Source organism: Cavia porcellus, unplaced genomic scaffold, assembly GCF_034190915.1.
Source record: "Cavia porcellus strain 051 isolate PalLab524CR breed Dunkin Hartley unplaced genomic scaffold, mCavPor4.1 scaffold_20, whole genome shotgun sequence".
Lineage (NCBI taxonomy): Eukaryota > Metazoa > Chordata > Mammalia > Rodentia > Caviidae > Cavia > Cavia porcellus.
Window position 1 is genome coordinate 53,480,644 of NW_026947503.1, and position 21,741 is coordinate 53,502,384.

The following is a 21,741-nucleotide window of genomic DNA, read 5'->3' on the forward strand; positions in this document are numbered from 1 at the left end:
CTTAGAATTATTTTGATTAAAATATTGTTTTGGGAGAGATTTTTATTGTTCTCCCAGAGGAAAAAACCACATTTCCTTGTTAGTTTATTTAAACTTTCATAAGATTTTTTGCTTTTTGAAGATTTTTCAGTAACCATACTCATTTCACACCTCTGTCAGCTGTAAGTAAAGTAGCTTTTGTTTTACTGATTCTCATCCAAGTGACCAGAGCTTGTGACTGCAACTGACCAGGGCTAGGTACTTCCAACTATTGACTTTTCTAAGAGTGACATCTGGGGGAGGAGTGGGCAATGGCGGTGGGTCTGGCCAGGATTTCTAAACACTTTCCAGCCAAAATACAAGCAGCTTCCTGAGTAGGTTAAGCCATGATCCAGCTGAACATAATTTAATCACACAGTGTTGCAGGCAGCTGAGCTAGTTAGAAATATTATAGGCAGTGAGATAGGGCTAGGTCTTCAAAGGAGCCAGTGCAAACCCCACCTGGCAGCTGCCAGGGAAGCTGACTCTCCTGCTGTGGGCTAGGCCTCAAGACAAAAGATCATACAAATGCACCCATATCCTGGGATTGATACCTTAGATAGTTCCCAACCCCCTAGGAAAGAGTCCCTGCTCTGTAAGAACGCGGGCTTTCTACATGACTGGCTTCTTCATTTGTTCCTAATCAATTTTACCTGAACTATTGATCTTATTGGCTAACTATAGTTATATCCCACCTTATGCCCATCTGCCTTGTGAGTTCCTGGTCTTCCCCCACCTTGGTTTTACTCTATAAAAGTCCCTGGAAAAAACAGAGTTCTTGGCAACCTGCTCAGGACCCCTTCTGTTTCTCTTCAGACAGAAGCTTCCTTTCTCTCAATAAACATATTCTATTCTTCACCTCTGTTGTTCCTAAAATTCAGTCTTTGGTTTTAGTGGACATGGTAGCTTGGATGTTTCATTCCTCTATATCAAGGGGACTGAAGAAACTGCTGAAAAAAATTTTTATTATGGATATTTGTTTGGAGTACTGTTAACCTTCTCTTGGTGCTCTCTCTTCTTGATAGAAAAGCAAGCCCCTGTCTTTTAAATTATATGAAACAGATAACAATATAATAGATACTGCTGTTGTAAACAAAAACAAGGTATTTAAAAATGATATTTGATTTTCACTAACCTTTTCCTTCTTCCCCTCATCTCCCATCCCAAATCGGAAACTCTTAGTCTCTTTATTTTTTATTCATAGCAAACATAATTACCTCAATAGCAACCTGTTCTCTTTCGTACCAGGATATTATTTTTAAAAAATCAGTTAGTCAACTAGGTTTTCCCTGGAATATCATATTTAAGAATGGTTCTTACTTAATCAGGCATGGCAGCCATTTTTAAGGAAGTAAAAATTGACTTAATTTACTTATAACTTTTCTTACAAAACCAAGGCCTATGAATGCTCATGGTGAGAAGCTTTGTTTACAGGAATCTTGAGAAAAAATGAGTTATCTGTATTTATATAGTTCAGTTCATCTGAAATTTAGTGAAGGGAGTACTTTGTACTCAGTTTTCTAGATTTGGGAGAGCAAATAAGACAAACACTTAAAAGTTCAAACTGAAGTTGTTGGTAACACAGAAGTAATTTTGAGTTTTCAGTAGCTATAGGTAACTAGATTTCCAAAGCAAACTTACAAAGTTTCATGCTACATCCATGGAAGTGATCAGATCAAACCTAATGTGATTAGCCTTGCAAGAATTTTTTCTTTAGGGTTATTTGTCACTAAGGCTAGAAGTCTGTACTAAAAAATGTGAGACTTTTAATTGGGCCAAGATAATGGCACTTGTCAGGCAAGAGAAGCTATGCACTGCTCAGAGCATACCTTTCAGAATTATCCGATACCATGTCTGACATGCTTTTAATTGTCTTTGAGTAACTTTATAATTTTACAGAGAGAACTAGATATAGCTAACTCTGTAGAAGTTGACTTGTACAGCACTGATATAATGCAACTAATTCTAGATATGCAAAGAGTTTGTTTGCTGGAGAAGATCAATTAAGTTCTTATCTATTATGAGAAAAGCCAGTTCTGGATCCATTAAGCTAGCATTTAGTAAATGTTTTGTACAATTCTTAATTCTGAATAGCTCAAAATAGGGTACTCATATCAGATGCATTATTTGGTGAAAAGAAAAGACACAGAGCCATTAAGTTGCTCGGTTATACAACATATTGCACTATTAGGGTACCAACATGCACGTCCCTTACATTGTATTGTACTACTTCTCACAAAAAGAAAAATGAGATTAAAGGTTTCTATTTAAATACAGCTCTCTTGTTGGCATTAGATTCAGTTTATTCAATGGGTCTTCATACTAAGAGTTTATTTGGATGTGGCAAGGGAAGAGAGCAAGAAGTCAACAAGAAGCAAGCCCTCCCTGTGAATCGGCGCCATGTGCAGGCTGCTGCAGGGAGAGCCAGATGCCAGCCACTTCCAGTGCATGGGCTGGGAAACAAGAAGAGCCAGCCCCAAATCCTCCTCCCCCGCTGTAAGTGACTGGCTGATCCAGAGAAACACAGGCTGCGATGATGACTATTGAGGTGGACTACAATTTAATGCTTGTAATGTTTAGTGTTTCACTTACTTTGCAAGTCCAAACCCAGTGGTCTGATTATCTCTTCAGAGGATAGCAACACACAATGTAGCATCTATGGGGCCTCTCCTTCTGAGGGTGGTGGCTGTTGATTCCCTATTGTCTTATTTTGAAGTCCTGAATCATTTTCATTTTTTTGTTGGGTTGGGTTTTGTTCTGTTCTGTTTTGTTTCATTTTATTGAATACAGTTGCATGGGCAGCTATTTCAAAGATAACAAGATAAATTATGGTAGCCATTTTGGATTTACTATTATATTGTATTGAAGTCCTTTATTTCATTCATTTTTTAATTGGTTCTTTTCTATTCTGCTTTGTTTGATTTTTTACTATGTCTGAAGTTATCTGTAGCTATTTTGAAGACAGCAGGAGGCATTATGGTAACCATTGTTGATTTCATATTATTTTGAAGTCCTGTGCCACTTACACTGATTTGTTTTGGTGGGCTTTATTATGTTTTGTTTTGCTTGGCTTTATTCGCTTTAAAATAAAAACTAAAATAAAAGGTTTTATTTGCTTGTAATACCACAAAATCCATAATTTTTCTATTGTTATAACTGTCTATAAGTGCATAGACAATAACTTATAAAAAGTAATTTATTTGGGTCAGAGTTCATGATCAGGATCCATTTACTGAGGTCTGTCTTTCTAATGGCTCTCCGAAGAGTGCCAAAGCAGCACAGGGGATCACATGATCCATGTCTCTCCTTTCTTCTTACAAATGTACAGACTACTTAAGGCATCACAGTTACAGGATCATTCATCCATAATTAACTCTTGAAATTATCACCTTCAAACACAGTAGTCAATCTTTTAGTATTCCACAATGGGAACTAAATTTCAACATCATTGTTTGTGTAGACATTATGCTATAGCCCACCTTCCCTCATGCTGACATAATGCTTGAGATAATGAAAGTATAAGGAGAAAAAGTTTATTTCGAGTCACTCAGAATTTCCAGTCTATAATTGCTTGGTGTCTTCATTACTTCCTTGTTGCTGGGACAAAATACCTGATACCCACAACTTAAAGGACTGGAGGTTTATTTTGGCTTACGGTTTTCTAGAGGATTCACTTTGGAATTGTCTGGCTCCAAGGTAGACAGGGCACAGTGAGAGGGAAGAAAAGTGCTCAGATCATAGCTACCAGGTGGCAGACAAAGAAGTGAGGAGCTGGGGACAAGAATGTAACTTTGCAGGTCACACTTCCTGTGACCATCTCCAACATCTCCAAACAGCAAGTCAGCTGTAGCACTGCTGAGATCCAGTCACCTTCCACATACATGAGGATTTGGGGGATATTTTACACCTATATCATGATACTCGGCCAGGTGCTCTGGGTTTGTGGCAGCACAGTATATCATGATGAGAGCAAAGCAGAGGAGGCTTGTTCACTTTATGCTGATTGGTAAGGAAGGGACTGGGGTCCCAATTTCCCTTTCAAGGGCACATTCCCAGTAACCTCACTTCCTCCTCCTAGAGGTTCCATGATAGTACCACAAGATGGAGACCCAGCCTTTCACCCACGCTTCAGGGAACATTTCCAAAGCATTCCAAGCCCAATAAGAGAGATGTTACTCCTCCTTTACAGGTAAGAAAGTGGAACCTAAATGATCAGGTCCTAAAATCTAAATTTATCCTAATGATGTACTATTTGTTGCATCATATTTCCTGTGGAATTAGTCCCTGTCCAATCTTCTGTGCCTGCAAGTACACTCTAGATTTAATCTCTAGGATCCCTTGTTCCCTCTTTTCTTCTGTGACAGATTCACTGCTCACGGTGCTTGGCATCATCATCTCTCAAAGTCTGGTCTGTGGAGGAGGAGGCACACTTTCCCCTAAGAGGAGCTGGTTAGTGACCCTGAGTGCACTCGGGAAATTCCTGTTTCAGGAGGTTATTGTCATGGTAGATGGGAGGATCAAAATGCAGCCAACCAAATAAAACTACCACCAGGGAAATCCCAGAGAAGAGCATGTTTTAAGGATGTGTGACTCCCTTTGTTTCTTGGTTTTAAATGAATACTCATTTTCCCCTCCTTTGTTAGCAGTTTTCTCGTACACTCCATTCATCTCTTGATCTGGTCTTCTGCTCTTTCAAGCCAGTCCTGGCATTGCTCTGGAGTGACTTCAGCAGTGTGTTCTTGGCTGCTGCGAGCTTGGTTTCAGCTGGGTTTTGTTCACTCAGTGGCAGATCGTTAAATAACATTTGTTTCTCATGCACAAATTCCTCATCCATGCATCTGACATTTTCATTATTGCTTCTCACAAACTTCATCGTGTCTATGGTTGCAGTCCTCAGCTATTAGTTTGGTATTTGCTTATGCTAGATCTTCACTCTCTAACACATGGGGACATTGCCAACCCTGTGGGAGTTAGATCAGTCAATGCGAAAAATAGTTTGGTTGTTTATTTCTTGCAGCCACTGTGTGTGCTAATGCTCGCTGAGCCTTATTTCCTCTTTCAGGCAAGGGAACACAGAAAACCTCAGTGGCTGTCACTGTGGAGGAGGGAAGGAAGGGGAAGCCGTGCTCCCTGTGGAGCTCAGGCCTCTTCTTTCAGGGCAGCACTCTCCATCCAGAATATCTCAAATCAAACTCACCTTTCCGCCCTGCCGAATCTGTGTTCATCTCTTTTCTGTTCCTATTAAGGTCATTGTCATTTCCTCATTTACTCTTTTTCCAAGCCTAGTTTTCCAATCTCTTTCTATGCTTTTTATCAAACTGATTGGAAATGCTACCCATTTACCTGCTGCACTCCCTTCTCCTTTTGGATGAGGATTGGATTCAGGCACTCACAGATGCTAACAACATGTTCTATCCCTATCTCCTACCTCCACCGACCCCCTCCTGTATCCCCTCTTCAAATTCTCTATGCTAGGTTCAGGTTTCCAGTGCTGTTTCTTACAGAACTACATTTAGCCAGGATCCCAAGTCCCTGCATTTTCGTGCAGTTGCCAGCAATATTAGTTTCTGGAGAGATATTTGCACAGAGAAGCGGAGGTGTTTCAGCATAGATTTCTGCCTTATTACCTGTTAGTGTTTGAGTTTCAAAACCTATATTTGTTTGGGACAGAAAATCTCTAGTTTAAGCCACATATTCTAGTTCTTCCCTTCCTGAATGTTATTCTATTTGTTTTTTGAAGGAGAACTTTGCCTTTCACATGGGAGGAATTTCTGATACTTCTTTACTAATAAGATGAATGAAAGTATTATTTTAAAAAATAACTTCGAGGCCATCATATCTGCTACCTATCCTTCATGCTAGTAAGGCAACCCCATGCTTGCTCTTTTGGGTTCCATTTTGACCTTGAAATCCTCCATAGAGGTTACATGGAGATGTGTCTGTCTGTAACAAACAACCAGACTGCTGGGCTTGGACTCAATCTCCCTGTCTCAAGTCCCCACTATGTGCTCCTCCCATATCAGATCAGAACACAGATTTCACTGCCTCTGAGCCTGCCACCCACTCTGTCTCCAACTCATCTGTGTCTTCAGTCCTGCCCCTCTCAGCTATGTGGACACGTGGTCACTGTGGGCTTCTGCTGTGGGTTTTGGTCTCTGGACCTGTGCCCCCGCACTCATTGAAGTGGCCCTGCATACTGTGGGCGGCAAACAGGAAAATGTTTTACTTACATTTATTTTTAGTCGATCATCATTTTCAGCTATGTTCTGTTGACTCACTCTTTTGTCCCTGGAAATGTAGAACAGCAGTCTGTTCACTTTCAGTTTTTAAAGCCTAGACAAATCCAACTGAGAACTCAAAGGTCTTGCCCTGCCTGGACTGTGTATATTGATCCCTGATGGCAGGGAGCCTCCACCTGCCATGGAAAAGTGGAGTGGTCTGCTCCACCATTGTCACTGTTTCTCTTCCCTTTCCAGGGACTCCAGCTTCTCTGGGGATAGGCCCTGAGAGGAAAAGACAGGAGAAGCAGCAGACATCATTTTACGGGGTTATCCTCCTCTGGGTGGTCTTCTGCTAGGGTGGCTGCTTTCTGAACAACGTTTCCAAGCAGCAGTGGCAGCTCCTAAGGAGCCCTTCTCAGCAGGAGAGTGTATACCATGTAATTCTGTTGAGTGTGGCAGGGTGAGGTCACCTTCCACACTCTGGAATGTATGAGGAAAGCATCACCTGAGAAGCAGACTGCTAAACTCTTTCCAAGTACTAGAAGACCATCTCCTGGAAACTGCCATTTACATAATGGATTTTCTGTGTATGACACTGTCTTCACATGGCCACACTGTTATGTACGAACCTCAGTTATATTGGATGCAGGGTCCACCTCCTTCAGCAGGACCCCACCTCAATTTAACAAACTATGTCTGTGATGGTAACAGTGGAAGATGAAGTTCAAGTATGTATATTCTTAGAATTACTGAGACCATCTTGTTACACTGGAGGCCATCTTCATGGAGCAACCAAGAGTTGCCTTTACTCAGAAAGAGGTCCCAGAGATGTGCTTTGAGATACACAGCTAGCAAAGCACTTGATGACTTTGTTCTCTATCTTAGACTAAGATGGGTTAGCTGAGAGAATATAGAAAGGAATGATTTAGCAGAGTCGTCTTTTTTGGCACCAAGAGAAAAATTTCTTTTATTCCTCATCAAATCACGCAAACCAGGAAAACCAAGTGCTATGTTCCTTATACCTGCCTTCTTAGGTTTCAGAAGCACTTGCTCAGAATTTCAAGATTTATTTGTTCTATCTTGTTTTTCTTTTTCTCCAAAAGGTAGTCTGGCTTTTAAAAAATGGAGCAAAAACCAGCCCATCTTTTACCCTGCAGCTTGCTGACATTTATTCAAGGTGCTAAGGTCCCAGCAGAGTAAAATCAAGCAGCTCTGATATCCCCCGGGGCCTCCGCAGCCCTGCTGTGCTAATTGCGCTGTAGCTGGACCACAGTTCTCCTCCGAAGTCAGGACTGACTGCCCAGCATCATCACTACTCTAGGTGCTGGTCAGGAACAACTTACGCTAGTAGCTAATTTAGTCTCCTCTTTATTGGAACAACAAGCATTAAAGCCAGGGATTTTTTTTTTTTTTTTTCCTAGCTTCTCTTCCTGTAGCTTGTCTTATAACAGGAAGTGGATTTTTACTCCTCAAGTTTAGTGCTCCATTTGATGAGGGACTCAGAGTTACTTCTCAAGACACTGGTCAGGAGAAAGCATTAGGCTGCCCTCTCTGCTGACACTTGCAGGAACATTTAGGGCCTTGAAGGCAATTTTCTTTAGCTGTACAGTTGAGGTCAACATTCCTGAGTTGCAGAGCATTGGGATCTGAGACAGAAGCCGCCATGTTCCTTGTAATTCAACTTAAAATCACCCTAAGTTCTCTTCCTACACCAGAGCACTACACAATCTCTTTCAGATAAGAATCTGTGTCTTTCATTATATTCCCAAGTCAATGGTTTCAGAATAATAAAGTGGTTAGCAGGTTTCTACAGTAAAAGCACTTTCCATATTTAGTCTTACTTAATTTTTATTACAGCATTTTCACAGGGGAAGAAGTGACTGGAATTAATATTTATTCAGTGCCTACTATGTACTAGGCATTTTAGTTATACCTTATTTAACCTTCTTAGGAACTTTCTAGAAGCTTAGGCTCATTTTCTGGTTAAAACACCTACAGATGGGAGAAGTTAGGTGAGTTGCTGAAGACCACTAGTGAACAGTGGCGCTGAGCTTCAAACCCACAAGTCTGGCTTGATGTTGTACAGATCCAGCAATTGAGAGACTGAGGCAGGAGGACTACAAGCTTGAGACTAGCCTGTTGACACCTTGTCTCAAACAAGCAAAAATTTTAAAACTTAGGTTTATCAAACTCTTTCCATCATGTTCCTATATAAAGAGCAAGGGACCAGCAAAGAGAGGAAAATAAAATTTCTAGAGTGCCTGGGTTCATTTCCCAGGGCTCCTATATCAATGTATGATAAGCGGAATGGCTTAGACAGCAGGACATTTTCTCATATATCTGCAAATGGCACATCTGAAATCGAGGCCTTAGAAGGGCTGGGCACTTTCTGAAACTTGCAGAAGCTTTCTTGCTTGCCGTTTCTAGCTTATAATGATTTTCTGTGTATCTCTGACATTCCTTAGTTGGCAACCCCAAACTACAGTTTTTGCCATTTGTGAATTTTCCCTGTGTGGCTCTGCTTTATAAGGCCGGATTCTTATGTGAAGACCTCAGTTATATTGGACCCAGGACCTACCCTACTCCAGTAAGAGCTCACCTCAGTTTAACAAATTATGTCTGTAACAGTACGATGTTGAGATATTGGGAATTATACATCAACGTTTCATTTGGGAAGCGATGTACACAATTCAATATATAACTGTCATCGTGTGCCTCATGGCTGGGTAAAGCATAGGACAGTACCTTGTTGGAAACAGTTATCCTTTTTATCCAAAAATAGTATTTTACACTCTCAGGTTTGGCACTTTTTCCCTTCAATTTATTTTAGAGTAATAAACACAGTGTAGTCTAATGTGTAAAAATGCTTTTCCACAAGGGTTCTAGTAAAAGTTACCTTTATATTCTAATATAAACTTTGTAACTAAAAAGATGGTCGGAATACATTCTCTTTGTGAAAATCACACATACAGCAAGGTTGCAATTACATTTGAGCTCTTAGATGTTGATTTTTAAATCTTTGCACAACTTTGTCTTACTTTTTTCTTTAATCAATTTTTTCTTTTGTACACAATTCTTTTGAGAATACACTTGGATCTTTGATTGATAAGGCTCAAAGTCACAATTAGTAAATTGCATCTACTTTTTTTTTTATTTTATTCTCTGCAACAACTTCTTTGACTCAGTTTAGCATTTTATAAATTTCTGTAAATGAGAATGCACACTGGAGACCCTTCAGGAGTGGTCCTATCACATATCTCTAGATTGTCTGTGGACATCTTAATGGAATTTTCTATGATACAATACTATTTTTGTTTTACAAATTTCATTATTGGCTTTCTCTGAGTAATGGAAAGTTCAGTGACTGTTGTTTTTTTAAAATTCTGCTCTTCTTCCCACACATTTTGTAAACTAACCCATGTGACATATTGCTATGTTGAATTTGACATTCCAGCTCACTAGTCAAGGATTATGTCTAATACACTTACTCTTCCTGTCACTCTCAATAAATATTTAATAATCGCATGCAACTGTAAATTGTATATTCCCAGTGTTTCTACAGAGCCAGTTAGAATATGCTCAAGTCTATTAACAGTGTGACAAAAAATACAAAATGTGACTAGCACAGTTTTACCGTGGTACAAGCACTCTTAGGTTTTTTAAATTGATACTTTAAAATAGTTAATTATCAGTTTCTTTGTACTGCTTATCCTGCATCTATTTCCCAATCTATATAGCATCAGAATCATTGGAAACAGAATATTTTATACTTTATATCAGACCAGTTTTTAAATAAGCATACTTTTTCTATATTAAAAAGCAAATCAGAAAAAAGTATAGAAAAATACAGAATTTTATTTAAAAGTAGGAAATCAACATTAGTTAATATGTTGCTTATTGTTATCTTAGCAATTTGAGACCATACTCATAAATGAAATAAGTCAAACTCACATATGTAAATATTGTACTGTCTCCCTAGTATAAAAAAATAACTGAAAGAGTAATAATACCCAAACTGTACAATAGATATTGTGATAATGAAAGAGAAAAGAAGTGCTCAAAAAGAAAGAACAACTGGGATAGGGGAAAGGAGAAAAAGAAGAAGGGAAGAGATTATATGTATTATAAGTGTACATCAGACAGGTTTTATGACTGTTCTCTCCCCTGCCTTTGAACAAACCTCCTAATAGAGATAACAGAGTATCATGCTGCATTGAAACATTCTTTCTAGCTAGGGTGATTAGAGATGAAGAGATCTCCATTTAAAAATATGTTTAGGGAGTTTAAAGCAAGGCTGCTACTTGCCAGGATGAAGTCGGTGGAATGACATAAATATTTTTAGTAATAAAACTTAGCAATTTTTTACCTTCAGGACATCTGGGGATGCAACCTTTTCTTTTTCCACTATTGTCACTTGATCGCTATTTGTACTTGTAACACTGAATCATAATCATAAAACGTTAGGCTTCAGTGTTTCTTTTATTGATCCCAGAGCTCTTAGACACATGGCAGAGGAAATACGAGGCGCTAGTTGAAAGCATGGGCTATGGAACCACACTGCTCAGCACAAATCATGTGACATTGGGCCTCGGTTTCCCCTTTTAAAGATTAAATAGAGTGTGTGAGTTTCTCAAACAGTACCTATACACATTTGTAGACTGCATACACAGACTATTACTATTTCTGGCTTAGTCTTACTTATATTTAGCAGTATGATGTAGGGCAAATTCTTTAAGTTTTGACATAAAATGGGAATTGTGAAGCCTAACACATTTTATGAGGCTTAAACCAGACAAATTACATAGAAATCCAGCACACAGAGAGCTTATTGCTGTTAACTAGGCCAGGTCATCCATGTACTCACAGTGTACTATTCACCATATTCTGGTGACCAAAACAATTGATATTTTCCAAGCTTTTTAAAACTTACCTTTCCCGGGAAGCTATTTAGATATCAGGAGAATCTACAATGACTGAATATGATTGCAGAGACAATATTGAAGTTTATGTAATGTCAAAGTATTTGCAGATATTTTCATTGTAATTAAAGCCATCATCATTGAGTAACAGTTCATCAAATCACCCAGTGTCAAAGTATTTTGGGTAAAAATAAATCAAATAGAATAAGATGTTACTTGGTGCCTTCCGTAACGCTATTCCCAAACAAATGGCTCGGTGAGACCAATTGCTGGGAGTGAAGCAACAACTTGGTCCTATAAATTCTAACTGGGACTATGCCTGGAACTCTAGAACTGCAACTTAAAGGTAATGTCGCATATCATCGTATTTTACATTATGGGCGGGAAGGTAATAAAGTGATTCAAAATTATAGCCTAAAGACTTACTTAAAAGAAAGGGTCAAAATTTTGTTCCAGTTTTCTTTGAAGTTCATGCAAACTACTTAGATCCTTATGGACAATTTAGGACATTATAAGGCTTACTGGAGTGAAGTGATAATATCAAGTTTAGATGATGGTATTCTTTACTGCTGTTGTTTATAGTGATTTTAGAATTTTCTGTAACCTTGTTTTGTATTTCCAAGCAACCAGGCTCATTTAAGTTTTGGTTTCCTGGTTCATTATGCGATCATCATTCCATATGGTGCCGTTATCTTCCAGCTCATATTTTCATCAACCAGCACTAGCTTGTTGCCTATTTAATGATGCAGAAATTTCAGTTCATGGATGGGAGTCTCAGATGTTAAAGTACTATTGCAAATTTACCTAAGGAAAAATGAGTTTAAAAAAGTGTGTTTGCAGTCTGAACAAAATAGGTCTCTGTGCCGAGGAAGAATTCCTGACCTTCTCAGTTCTCATCGCTTATAAAAACATCACTCAGTGCAGAGTGCTTCGGGTGAGAACTTCAGGCTCCTCAGCCTACAACACCCTGAACTGAAATAAGGGAAGGATGTATATTTTGGTTCACTGATGTGCCTTAGGCTTACATAAACCCGCTTACAAATGACTCACTGAAGGAGGAAAAATACTTATTTCCCCAGGTATCCCAGAGCTTCCACCTAATGTTTTACACTTTAAAGGTCAGTTTTCTGCCACTCATGCCTGGCCTGGGCTAGACGCTCTTCTTGCATGATGGCGAAAGAATCCAGCATACGAGTATAGTTATTTCTGCAGGTTGACGGCAATCCAGTGCCACATCAAGCTGTGATACTGAGTCACTGAGCAGAATCCATCAAGCCCATGAATCTTGAGATAAGCAGCCTAGATGGAGACCTGGAGCCATGTGCCTGCTGCTCATTGTCTTTGAAACAATTACCAAGCAAGCGGTTGTTAGCATCCTTCACGGAGAGGGAAGAATGCCCAGCTTTTCTGGCAGGCTGGCAAGAGAGGCTGATGACTTCTCAGCAGGTGCCTTTTCAGAAACAGGTGAATGTGGCTGCTGTAAATTGGCGTCCTGGCTTGGCTTTCTCATTACTTCTATCTGGGAATCAGGTTCTTTCACCCAGTAGCTGCCATTACTTGCATGTTTTAATGTTTGTGCTGGTTCTTTGGAAAATAGATTTTACTTCTCCAGTCTCAACTTCTGCTTTTTTTTTTTTTTTTTTGTCTTTTTCTTTTTATCAGTACCAGGGATCGAACTCAGGACTGCCTGTTTACAAGGCAGGCACTTATGCCGCTGAGCTAAATCTCCAGCCCTCACCTTCCACTCTTTAGACTCATCAGGCAGTTTTCAGCCTGTTGATCTGCATGGGCATCATCATCACTATTATCACTGATGGAGTAGCCACTGAGCACATGGACAGTTTGTCTCCTCCTCAGTCTAATAGCCGCTCTTGTTTCCTGAGGTTTTCCAGATGTTTACAAATGGCTATTTTCAAAAGTAAGTTAGTGGCAAAAAAAAAAAAAAAAAACCAAAGCTCCCTGTCTTGATTTGATGCAAAAGACTTTGGGGGGGGGGGGGTCAGTTTTTGATTCTTTTTCTATTTTCATAGCACTGCTTCCAGACAAATTGTATCCTATAATAAGATTTCATAGTTTGTGCTCAGGAGACAAAGCTATGCTTTTAGCATTTGTAGGCAATTAAATGTTTCTGCAACATATAAAGTAAAAGGTGTTTATTTGCTTAAAAATTTACATATTTATATTTTGTCATGTTATGGGCAAGAAAAATGAGTATCATTGATTGAGTTCTGTATCGTCTGAAAGCAGAGAGGAGAAACTGGGGCAAAAGTCCTGAATTCCTTTCTCCAGCCGTGAGGTGCTTGTGCATCTAACATGCGTCACTGATCTCTGTCTTTCGTTTTCTCTCTCTGGATGGCAAGTGACCGTCCTTCTTGCAAGTTGGATGCAGATTTCATTAAGCCTAGGAAGGTAGCTGGATAGTTGGCCAGAAGTCAGAAGGCAAGTAAGAATTTCAATTTGCCCACCAAATACTGCACTCCAACGCAGAGTCATGCAACATGGCACTCTTCCTTGTGCCTCGTTCTTTCCTCATCTGAGTTTTAAAAATACAAAAGCTTATTGAAAAGAGGGAAAATATTTCCTTATTTATGAAATATGCATAAGTGCTTCTTATGTCTATGGATATATGTGTTTCCCAAGGGTACTCTTCGGCATCCTCGTGGGAATATCTGAGGGATGAAGGAGACAGATGTAGATACTTGTTCCTGTAGAAAACTGACAAATGATTTTGGATGGTGGGCGACACATACAAACTGGGAGCTCTGAGTGTGGGCTTTCACAGCTCTGCATGGATGCACAAAGAGCAGGATCACAGAGCGGCTGATGGTGATATTCTCTTTGTGCACCAGGTAGGGACGGTTCATTTCATGAATCATTTACCAACTCTCTGCTGTGGTGTCACAAAGTCGTTCCCAAACACAAATGAAGCACACAGGGATGTGCGAAGACAGATTCACTCTCTTGTCCTGTGGACAGATAGACTGCTGGTGTTCTGGATTGCACAGTATGTGGGATGGAGGAAGAAAGAACCCCTCTCAACAGTAGGGCAATGACTCAGCAGGCGGCTGTCAAATGTTCCATGGTGTGGTTGATGCATTTCACAGCGCTCAACCAAGCCACACTTGAAATAATTTCTCCTTCCACTCTTTGGCAGTAAAAGGCAAGTAGGCATTTCCCAAAGTGTGCACAAGTGAAAGCTGCCTCACAGACATCTTTCAGGTTAAATGCGTGTCTTCTTTTTTTCTTTTGTTACAGGGAATCAAACTCTTGACCTCGCTCTTGCCAGTGCATAAGCCTTGTTTAAACTTTTCGTCCTTTTGTGTTACTGGGGAGCCCTCATCTGAAGGTCTTTCTGATGGGCACTCAGTGAAGGTAGACTTATTCGAGGCCTACAGGTCACTGCATAGGATAAATTTCTTCCAAACGCCAGGCTTCCATACTAACTACCTTGCCCATTCTCATTCACTTCCTTTACTTACTTCTACAATTTAAAACAACAAATTGTTAAAAAGCAGAACTTTCAGATTGGGGACATAGCTCACTAGGAAAACCCTTTCCCAGCATGTGCAAAGTCCAAGGCTGGATTCTCATCACCACAAAAACAAACAACCAAAACAAAACAAAACAAAAGAGATCATTTTTTGATAGCCCCCTGTCCCCACCAGTACTGAACCCAGAATTGAACCCAGGGACCACTGAGTTGCATCCCCAGATCTTTTAATGTTTTAAATTTTGGAATGGGTTTCACTGAGTTGCCCAGGCTGATCATAAACTCGAGATCTTCTTGCCCCAGCTGTTCAAGTTTTGGGGATTACAGATTTTTACCCTAATATCCATCTCCTTTTCTCCATCTCTGAGTATTTCCTTTCCAGATCTTCTCACTTGCATTGTGACACTCTAAATTGCTCTCTGTCACTCAGGTTTCTTAATGATCTTTATGTTCAATGCATGGTATTCATACCCAGAAATTAATTCTGCTGTGTCTTAGAAGTTCAGGTTCAAGCACGTAGTTTACACGGGGTGATGTAGCTTTGCAAGGCTGCAGTAGCGTGGTCAGGGGAAACCCGGTGGCTCTCTACCACAGAGCTGGCTAAGCTGCCATTGTATTTTGGTATTTCTGGGTCTGCCTCCCTCTTTCATTGGGCAGAGTTGTATAGACTTAGAGCGACTGACTAATCCTAATTGAAAAGATACTATATAGCATCTAAACCATCATGAACAACAGAATGTTATGGTTTAGATCTAAAATGTCCCCAAAATTCTCCTGAGTGCAGAGGTGGGACTTTGGGAAGGTGACTGGTTCATGGAAGCACAGTATTCATCCATGGAGTTCACTGATGAGCCCACACCTGAATGTGCTATGAGGAAGTGGGACCTGGTTGAAACAGGGGTATCATTTAGGGGGTTCCTGGAGGCTGCATCATTCTCTCAGCTCCTCCTTTTGCTTTCTTCTGCTAGACCCTTTCAGGGCACTGTTTCTGCCTTGGATCTAGTTGACTTTAGATTGAACCCACTGGACCACTGGAATCATCAAAATAAATTACTCTTTAAGTTGCAGCGGTCAAATCTTTTGTTTCGGGAATGGACAAGTGATGAATATAGAATCATAATTTTTTTTCATGCCAAAGTCGAATACAATTTTCCAGAAGCCCTGAGAAGTACATGTACTTAGAGCTGCTTCATGTGTACAGTCGAAAGGGCTACCTTGAGCAATATTTCACTCGAAGAATTAGAAATTGTTGGTCTTTTGATTACATCCTAATATTAGCCAAAATACATACATTCTCATGGGAGTTGAAAAACATGGTCGAATTGAGGGTCCTGGCCGTTCTGTTCTAGTTTTGAGGTTGACAGCCCTTCTTTTTTTCAGAAGTTTTGCACATGCAGAACCAGGTCCTTCTTTTTAAAATCATAAACATCTTTCAAATCTTTTTTCATTCTATCAAATTCTTCTCGAGTTGCCAATTTAGACACAAGTTTGTGCTTTACTCCTAGAAAGTCTAATCTCATTCACTTTGTATAAATTGCACTAGTTTACTAACATTCAGCTCCTAGGTAAATGACAAATTTTTCCTCAGTGTATCTTGTCTGTTAGCCACCAATGTATAAGAAAATACACGCCTATCATAATTCTTTTATCATTTGTAGAGACTGACAAAGGCATGTATACCTTTCATCCAGTTTTCCCACACATAGTACATCTTTAACTGGGAATATACAAGTATTTAATGCAAGTACAGAAGTGGAATTATAGAGCATAGGAGGCCAGCTACACTTATATAATTAGTCATAAATCATTGACTGAATATACTTACATCATATGGGGATTCTGTTCTTTGTATCCTAACAAAGTAGGAATCTACACTGACAAGGTATTCACTGTTCTATGGAATAATCTAGCACACGTTGGGATGATTCTATAATGTTACAAAATCTTGCCTTCTTTTTAAAAGTTATTCATATACTTTCTGATCCTTTTACTATGAGAACATGTTCCATGTGTCTCATATTATTCTCTTCCTCTTAATCACTTTCAGTTTTTCTAGTCATCTTAAATGCTAATATTTGGAATTGAACAAATACATGGGTTTGGTTTGGAAGGATCATCTTTTGATTTAATGACTCCAATGCATTTTTAACATCCACACTTTTGGCTCCTAACAGGACTGTGATACACTGAAACCCAAAGTACTTTTATGAATCGTGCTGACAGGGGAGTCTCTCCCACGATAACAAAGAAACTCCCTTTGACTCTAAGTGAAGATCTATCTGTGTCCCCATGTTTTATGACATTTTCTTGCAGTGTTTTGGCTTCTTGTTTCCTCTAGACTCTTTCAAATTCTTATTTTATTACACAATGCATTAATTCAAGATAACATAATAAGAAAAAACAAAAGCTCAGCTCATTCATGTTTCTCCATACAACACTGATAAAATATCATAGTCTTAAAAAGCAAAATACAGGATACCATGTTGCATTCATTCATTCATAGAAGTCTAGACATTGTGCAAGGCTCCGGGGATACTTGGTGAATACACAAAGAGGGCCTCAGCCATTGCAGAATGGATGTTACCATGAGACCGGAAAACAAGGTCTGGTAGAAAATAAACAAACAGTAAAGCAGAGAGCCACAGATGAGTAGGTGGTTGTCTAATCTAGAGATGATGTCTAAATTCATGACACTGAAACTAAGCCTACAGCTTGAGGAGGATATAACTATTCAAAGAGTTGGACAGACAGAAGGAAACAGCAAATGTAAGCAGGATGGATGAACCTGGCTGCTTAGGCATAGCGAGTCACCAGCTCAGCTAAGATGGATGAACACACAGGAGGCCAGGTGAGAGAGAGTGAAAAGCATTGAGAATCACAATTTGGGGAGGTGTTGTTTTTTTGCAATTAAAAAAAACTATTGGAAAAACATAAGACAAAAATTCATAACAAAATAATAGGAGAATAACAATAGTTACCACATTACATGTTGTTATCTTTAAAGTAGTTGCTCAGAGTACAAGATATTGGCATAGATATTTCTTCCATCTATGTTAGCATTAACTATCCTTTTGAATGAACTAAGAGACACTAACAGGGTAGCTAACTTACGTTTTCCCCTTTTCCCTACTCTCCTTTCCCATTTCATGTTCCTAGTTCCTTTTTCTTTTTGAACAATTTCTTTCCATTTCAGAATATCTATGGTATATTTTAGAACTTTTTATTCCTTTAGTTTCTCATACCAGGGAGGCAATATGATGTTTACCCATGTGAGTCTGATTTATTTCACTTATGAGTATGGTCTCAAGTTGTATCTATTTACCTAAAAAAGCCTTGAGTTTATACTTCTTTAGAGCTGAGTAGCACCCCATTGCATAAAAATACTGTATCTTTTTTAGCTTTTCGTTGATTGATGGGCATTTGAGTTGTTTCCATGATTTAACTATTACAAATTTTGCTGCTATAAACATGGGTAACATATATTGCTATGGCATGATGTTGTTAATTCTTCTGGGAAAATACCCAGAAAGGGGATAGCAGAGTCAGATGGAATCTCTTATCCTAGCCTTTTGAGGAATCCCCACATTAATTTGCACACTGGATGCACCAGTGTGCACTCCCAACAACAGTGGAGAAGAGTCCCTTTTTCCCTACTATCTCTCCAGCATTTGTTATTGGCTGATTTCTTGATGATAGCAATTCTTTTTGGGATGAGCTGGAATTTCAATGTTAATTTAATTTGCATATCTCAAATGACCAGTGATGTTGAATATTTTTTCATATATTTGTTTGCTATTTGTATTTTTTTTTTTTTATGTGAGACATGTATATTCATCTCAGATGTCCATTTTTGGATTGGGTCTTTGGATTTGAAAGGTCTGATTCTTACATTTCTTTATGTTTTAGATAAAGTCCTTTGATTGAGGGACAATTGACTAAAACTTTTTCCCTCTCTGTGGGTCTTTTTACTTTGTTGGTGAGTTTTTTGTTGTTGTTGTTGTTGTTGTTATGTAAAAACTTTTTAGTAAGATGAGATCCCAGTTGCTAATTCTTTGGAGTATTTCCTGTACAGTCTGAATTTTGTTCATGAATTCTCTACCTATGCTTATATTTCAAGAATCATAGCTCCTTTTACTTCCAGTAGATTTAGTGTTTCTGTTTGAATATTTAAGTCTTTAGGTCTTTGTTTTATTTTGATTTTAATTTAGTGTATGGTGTTGGACATGGTTCTAGTTTTAGTCTTTGGCATGGGAAAGCTAGTTTTTCCAGCACCATTTGTTGTTATTTTATTGTATTTTATTTTATTGGTACCAGGAATCAAACTCATAACTTCACACTTGCCAGGGAGGTGCTTGTGCATTGAGCTAAATCCCCAGCCCTCCAGCACCATTTATTAAAGAGACTGTCTTTCTCCCAGTGAACATGTTTGTCTCCTTTGTCAAACGGATTGTGCTAGGAGTTGTTTTGCATCTTCTAATACATTCCACTGTCTTAGTTAGTTTTTACTTGCTACTGAGACAAAACACCTGATGCCCAAAGTTGGGAAAGGAAAAGTTTATTTCTTATAGTTTTGGAGGTTTCAGTCCATACTCAGTTGGCTCCAAGGCAAGGTGGCATGGTGGGGTTGCAGTTCATGGCAGCTGCAAAAAGCAAGGCAGAAACCAGCAAAAGAGCAACACATGCCTTCTTCCTGCCATTACATCATATCCTGGCTCCACCCCTATCTGGGTGTAGCACTGACACCAGCAATCCAAGCACTATACAGTGAACCAATCACAGATGCATAATGTAAACACAGGAGGCCTGGGGGCCACACACATAAACCATGACATCTACTGATCATCAAATCTATTTGTTTTTTTGCTAGTACCATACTGATTTTATCACAGTAGCTTTGTAGTACAATTTGAAGTCAGGGGTGTTGATGCTTCCTACCTTGCTTTTGTTGCTCAAGACTGCATTTGCTATTCTAGGTGTCTTCTGATTCCAGATGAATTTTAGGGATGTTTTCCCTAGTTCTGTGAGGTATGCTAATGGTATTTTGATAGGGATTATATTAAATCTGCATAACACTGTAGGGAGTATGGACATTTTATCTATATTGGTTCTTCCCATCCATAAGCAGGGGATATCTTTCCATTTTCTGATATCTTCTTTGATCTCCTTTTTTTTTTCCAGAACACTGTAATTTTCAATATATAGATACTTTACTTACTTTGTTAAGTTTATTCTTAAGTATTTCATTTTTTTCTTGGATTTTTTGTGAAGAATGTGGTTTCACTAATTTCTCTCTTGGTGAGTTTGTTATTTGTGTACAGGAAAGCTATTGATTTTTGTCTGTTAACTTTGTATTTTGGTGGAGATTTTGGTGGCTGGTATATACAGTACCATGTCATCTACAAAATTCTTTTTGTTTTTCTCTCTTTTCTAATTGCTCTGGCTAGTGTTTCCAGAACTCTAGTGAATAGGAGTAGTGAGAGTGGACATGCTTGTCTAATTGCTGATTTTAGAATGAAATCTTTCAGTTTTTGTCCTTTTAGTATAGTGCTGGCTATTGATTTTTCATAGGTGGATTTTATGAGATTAAGATAAAGACAAACTATTCTGATTTTCTGTAGGATTTTTTTTTTAAACATTAATGAGTGTTGGACTTTGTCAAAAGCTTTTTCTGCATCTAATGAGATGATTATGTAATTTTTGTCTTTGGCTTCATTGATGTGGTGTATTTCATTTATTGAATTGTGTATATTGAACCTTTCCTGCTTCCCTACGATGAATCTTACTTGGTCATGATGTAGAAATTTCTTGATGATTTGCTGCCTTCTGTTTATTAGTGTTTTATTGAGAATTTTTGCATCTATGTTCATTAGGTGGCATATAGTTCTGTTTTTTGGTTGGGTCTTTCTCTGAGTTTGGCATCACGGTAATACCTGTCTCCAGGGATGACTTAAAGGGTATTGCTTCCTTTTCAATTTCATTGAAGAGTTTGAGGAGTTTTGGTATTAAATGTTCTCTAAATTTCTGGTAGAATTGAACAGTGACTACTTCAGGAGCTGGGCTTTTTCTTTGTTGGTAAGATTTTAATTGCATTTTCAGTTTCATTGACTGACATTGAGTTACTCAGCACTTTAATAACTTTTTGATTCAGCTGTGGTAATTCATTTGTATCTAGAAATCTGGGGGGTTACAATTTGAAGTTCAAGTTTGTTCCTTCTTTCTAGATTTCCAGTAGCTTTTATTCCATTCATAATCAATCCATCTAACTGCCATAATATCCAACCTGCATTTCCCCATAGAGTTCTCAAGGATTCACTAGAAATTGTCTGATACATTATCAGGATATTGGTTTATACTAGAGATTAGTTTTCCAATGTATAATTCAAAACAGACAAGCAAAGTTCCTTTAGGATAAGTTGTTGGTAAAGAGTGTTTCTTTATATGTTGAGTGCTACATCATTTGTTAATGGATCCAATTAATAGTGTCATAACAGAATAGATTCAAGTTGAGCAGTGACTAACATATGACACCTAACAAAAATCTTTTCAAAAATAGAAGTCGGCCTTTTAAGTAGAAATATTATACTTCAATAAATGGAAGTGGGTATTCATTCTCTGTGCTTCTGCTGACGACAGCAACCCAAGACATGAAGAGATTAAAAAGACAGAAAAGGTACCTTGTGTCTCAAACTAAGGGAAAGTGAAATGGGGTGGTGATATAAACCTGTTGAAGTTGTCTCCTGTCACCATAGGAGCTGGGATCTTCTTGGCTGTGACACTTAAATTGTCAGTTTGGGTACCGTAAAAAAGTGCACACTCTTATCCTCACGACTTACATGAACAGAACAAATCTGCAAATCAAATTTTTTGACTTAATAGAAAACTAGGAATGAAGGTGACCTTAAAATGTCACTTGCGCATGTGGCCTCCACTTTTTCATCTATAAAATGCAGAGGTTGGAAAGATAATCTCTGCGGCTCCTTTCAGTTACTTTTCTAATAAGCTTTCAGAAAAATGTATTCATCAGCACAGAGTTTGATCCCTGTGATAACTGAAGAAAAACTATGATTTTTTTTTTTCTTCTACCTTTTCTTGG